The 5,502-nt window shown below is 41.2% G+C and overlaps 1 pseudogene; it reads right to left on the minus strand.

The window, feature by feature from the left end:
- Nucleotides 1-3,320: 3,320 nt before the first annotated feature.
- On the minus strand, nucleotides 3,321-5,169 carry LOC149249575 (3-ketoacyl-CoA synthase 9 pseudogene; annotated as a pseudogene).
- Between the last annotated feature and the right edge of the window lie 333 nt (nucleotides 5,170-5,502).

The following is a 5,502-nucleotide window of genomic DNA, read 5'->3' on the forward strand; positions in this document are numbered from 1 at the left end:
CAAGAACTTTGCACAATGGAAAATCTACAATAGTGAATCAATGTAGTACACAAGAGAATTTTTCAACCGAAAACTTGTTATATTACAAAATTTAATACAGTAAACATAGGTCTCATGTACCATGGATCATGGCCTTTACGATTATCCCTGATACAAGAACAACTAGGGCTTGAGATCAACAATTTTAGACATTAAATCTACCCTTGAACAAGATACTCTTGACTTACTTGTTGAAGGAGTGCTCAACTTAGCCCTTTTGGTCCACATACCTTGAACACCTAGAAGGTCCTTTTCCACCTCTTTTGCTACTCACAAGTAATTCTACAACTTCAAAATGCTTGCATCTTCAACTGACTAAAACACCTTCTATCAATGGCATTGTTGCTCCAATGTTAGTGAACTTACGCTACCCTCTAACAATGTATAGTTTCTCCTTAGATCATTGTTCATAGGGCCTTCCAATTCTTTCCTCTATCAACCTTCTAGTTTCTCTCACAATGTTGAACTTAGGGCCTTGAAGGTCTGCCCTCTAACAGTCCTCTAACTTCCCCTTCGATGACTAAACATAGGACCTCAAAGAACAATGTGGTAGCAAATGCCCTTTCCAGAATGTCGTCCACCCTCTCTCTCATGGAGATTTCATATGACTAGAAATCCTTGCTTTTCATGGAATATTCCAAAAGAAAATCTGCTTGTGAGATCCTTGATGGGCTAATCCTATATGAAAATTATTAATTCATTGATGAAATTATCTATTACAAAGGTTAGATTCACTTGATACCAAAATCTCAACGCATGGAGAAGTGCATGTAGGAAACACATAGCTCACCCCTAGTAGGGCACCCTAGGTACTTGAAGATCTATAAATAGGCCAGGGAGTGTTTCACATGGAAGGGCCTCAAGACATATGTGTTTATATTTGTCAGAGGATGCAACGTCTGCCAACAAAAGAAAGCAAAGCATACTCACCCAGCAGGGATGCTTCAATCGCTTCTCATCCTGGAGCAAAAATGGGAAAGTGTTTCCATGGATTTCATCAATATTTCCCTAGGTGTAGGGGAAATATTTTATTTATGTGGTGGTGAAAAAGCTCACGAAATTTTCACACTTATTCATCATATCCTCTAAATATTCAGCAGCACAAGTGGTAGACCTTTTCTCGAGAGAGGTGTTTACATGGCATGGGTTGCCAAAAACTATTGTGAGTGATAGGGATAACTAGTTCATGGGAGGATTTTGGCAGGAGTTGTTCAGACTAGTTGGGGCACAGCTAACACCTTGCACTAGATACCACCTATAGACTGATGGAAAAACTGAGATAATCAACAAATGGTTGGAGGGCTATCTCAAAAACTATGTATCTGGCTAGTGGAAAGCATGGGTAAAGTGGTTACACCTGGGAGAGCACTATTATAACACCACTTACCACATGTCAATGGGATCACACCCTTTAAGGATTTGTATGGATATGAAGCCTCAACATTTGTGGATTAGGTATTTGAAGATAGTCAATCTCCTTGGATAAGAATTGGGTTCAGGAGAACCAAGACATACTACAACTACTCAAAGAAAATTTGCAGATTGTCGAGAACCAACAAAAAATCTATGCAAACAAGCATCATATATAACATAGCTTTTAGGTTTTTGATCATGTGTATCTTTGTTTGTAGCCATATAGGTAGTCATTTATCAAAAAGAAAGGGGAAAAGAAGCTTAAACCTAAATTTTATGGGCGCTACAGAATTGTGAGCCATGTAAGGGAGCTCGCCTATGAACTAGAGCTCCTAGAGCGATGTAATATACACAATGTTTTCCTTGTCTCTTACCTCAAAATGTCTCAGGGCCATCATGTACTCGCTTCTACAGAGCTTCCATGGTGGACAATGAAGGGGAGCTAATTCTACTTTTGGAAGAAATTCAGGAGGTGAGGGAGTGACTTTTGAGGAATAAGACTATTAAGGAGTACCTGGTGAAATGGAAAGATCTACTAGTTGAAGATGCCTCGTGGGAAGGGGAACATGTGCTCCAATAGTTGGGGCTAAATTTGCTTAAGGGAAAGTCCGCTTAGGAGTCATAAGGAAGGGGGGCCACTAGCATAATAAGGCTCCTATAGGATAGGGTGGGAAAAATTAATCAAGGGAATATGATTCGCCTAGGAGAAAACATTACAAAGGTTAAAGTGGTGAATAGGGAAAAGGGTCATAAGATAATCAAAAGTCACTTCAAAAATATAAGGTGAGAAAACCCACTAAAGTGACTTTATTAAAATAAAAGGGTAAAATGATGGCAAAAATGGTAAATGAGCTATAAAAGAAATAAAATGAGGAGTATCTCTTCATTCTAGCATTTTTTCATTTAAGAAAAAGGAAATTTGGAGAGATCTTGAAGAAGAGACTAGGGTTTTGTGGAACTCTACTGTTGGTTTCTATTTTCGGTGTTAAAACTATACACGCTAGCTAATTTTGGGAGAAAGATCACTTAGATTTGAAGAAGATAAGGAGGTAATAGTTTTATCAATTGATTTTGTCTTCTAATATTGGGCTTTCTATATATTTTTTGGAGGTTGAGCTTATTGGAGGTAGAGATCCAAATCAGAGTCACATTCGTGAGGACCAAACATTCCCATAAATCCAAGGTCGATATTCTTATGGAAGAGGGTTAGGTTCAACACTTTTGTTAGGGTTGAGTCCTACCGTTCTAAAGGGGCCATGACCTACACCTTAAAGGGTTGAATCCTACAACCAATGAAGAGGTCAATTATCTCTGCTAAGGGGGGTGAGTTTGCTACTGTAAAAAGAGGGTTGATTTCAATATTTGGAGGCATTGAGTTCCCTAACTGAAGTGGTTGTAGGCTTTCATCATTGTTGGGTTGAGCTTTATTGCAGAGAGGGGTCGAGTTACCTCTCTTCCTAGATGCATGCACCCTTAGCTGAGAACATAGTACCTTAAAGGGGCCAAGTTCTTAATTTTTTTTTATGGGACATGGTATCTTTATTCAAGTTGTCTGTTACTCCTATTTTTTGGTTGACTATTTCCCATAGCTCCATCTCACATTTAGTGGGTTTGAAGGTGAATTTCTCTACTACATTGGTTAATATGAGTTAGTGAAATATTTTCTAAATTTATGTATCAAATTTGAAGTTCATTACGATAATTGTCTTAACAAAAAAGCCTTTGTTATATCTTTTTAGAAATTCCTCTATTTTTTAGTTGTTATTTTTTTTAATCAGTCACTTAAAAATGTCATATTACAAATCATTACAAAAATAACTATAAGACATCAAAAACATATGAAAGTGCATCATATCATTAATAAAAATTTGAACATATTTGGAGAGGATAATAACAATTCCACTCACATAACTGTAACCTAGAGAATCCCAATTGACCATTACTTTTAACAACTATAATTTTATTTTTAAACTGCTTCAAAATTTATTTTCACTTTCATTCTTTATTATTTTGACGTGTGTTGTTCTTTTCGATTTAATGTCCAGAGTCTCGTCGAATGGGGTGGGAGCAGACGTAACCATCTCGGGGAGTTATTCAGCAGGAAAGCTGATCATGACCATCTGTCACAGTAATCATCGGGGTAATTATTACGAGTATCACAGGGATACCTGTGGATGCACTCATCCCAAACAGTGCTCTGCAAAGGATGGGTTTCTCTCATCACTTCCCACACTGCGCTGTTACACTTGAATCCGGAACCCAGTCCTATCTGCCAAATTCGATCTCCCACCTTAAATCGTCGCTGGGCTTCCATGTAAGCCGCTTCATACCAGATCCCGCTCACAGAAGTGTTCCCGAAGCGATGCAGCGCCATGCGAGACGGCTCCAACTCGTAATCACTAAGCCGCAGGCTCTTCCCGATACCGTTGATCACACCTCGACCCCCGGGATGAACGCAGAAATGCTGGAAGGCGAGCCTGAAATTAGGAATATAAGGCTTGAAATTCATCTTCAAGGCCTTGATGCATATCATATTGTAGGCGTAGTAGAGCTGCTCCGTTATGGGGAGCACTTTGGGGCCCAACGTGGCCATGTTCTTCCTCACAGCGTCTCCCGCCACGTCCGGGAGTAACGGATCGAGGGAAACGCCAGAGAGCCCCTCGTCGTCTTCCTTTACCATCACGCAGTCGTAGGCCTCATCCACGGCGGCCACGTTCGTCCTGACCAAGTGAAGGAGCCTCATCTTTGCCCGGCCTGCCTCGTTGCCTTTGTTCGACAGAAGCAACGCGTAGCCACCGACTCTGAAGAGACAGTTGGTGATCATCATGGACTTATTGTTGCCCCGATAGTGGGCGTTGGCCGTTATGTTCTCGCTGCCGATTACCAGAGCATAGGAGCCACGATAGACCTTGAAAAGGTCCTTGGCCATGTCCACTGCTATAAGGCTGGCGCTGCAACCCATGCCGGAGAGATTGAAGGTCTTCACGTTCTCTCTCATCTTGTAGCGATTCACGATCCACGCTGTCAGCGACGGCGCCGGCCCGAAAGTGGAGACGTTGACGATGAGAATGTCAATCTCCCAAGGCTCCACGCACGTCTTCCTGAACAGCTCGTCCAGAACGGCCACGAAGCACTCCTCCATTTCCACACGCACTTCCTCCAACGTCGCCACCTTTTTATCGTTGAAATAGCAGCGAGGAAGGCACGTTTCTTCCCCCAGCCCGGATCGCCGATGTAATCTCCACTGAAATTTTGCTCTCTCACCACCGAAAAACTTATCCTCATTCCTCGCCGAAAGATATATGCTCAGCTCTGTGTTAACCCTTCGCTCCTCCGGCGGCTTGTAACAGGCGAAGTCCACGAGATAACACTGGTGGCAGGAATATCGTGGGGGAATGATATAAAACAGCACTACAACGACCACAGAGCACAACACAAGGATCTCTGTCGCCCTTATTTCTTTCAGATAACGAAATTCCAGCTCAGCCGCCGCCGCAGCATTCACGCACGCGAACCACAAGACTCCCACCACCAAATCAATTTCTATAGACGCTAGTCCAGCCATGACAGAACTGTTTAGCAGACTATCAGTCTCAGCCTGCTTGACGAGGGCGCAAGGTCGGGCCTCGCTTGAATTTGCTGAAGATGTCTTTTTTGTTTTGATTTTTGTCTTTTCCTTAATTCTGCCCCCCACAAGTTTTCTTTAACCAGGTCGGGCCTCGCTTTCTTAGAGTTGAATGGATAATCAATTTAACCAGGTCGGGCCTCGCTTTCTTAAATAATCAACGACATATGAAGTACTGCTTCCATAATCAATTAAAGCTTTCCATCTGAAACAATCTGAAATAGAAATATGAACTACTACTCATGAATTGTAATTCTATTTCAACTACTACTCATGAATTGTAATGAATCACAGCCAACTACTTACAATCTGAAATAGAAATATGAACTACTACTCATGAATTGTAATTCTATTTCAATTACTACTCATGAATTGTAATCAATCACAGCCAACTACTTAATATAGAAATATGAATTATTCTTTCT

This window comes from Pinus tabuliformis, chromosome 7, assembly GCF_031772625.1.
Source record: "Pinus tabuliformis cultivar Carrire ecotype Pingquan chromosome 7, CPIR1, whole genome shotgun sequence".
Taxonomy (NCBI): domain Eukaryota; kingdom Viridiplantae; phylum Streptophyta; class Pinopsida; order Pinales; family Pinaceae; genus Pinus; species Pinus tabuliformis.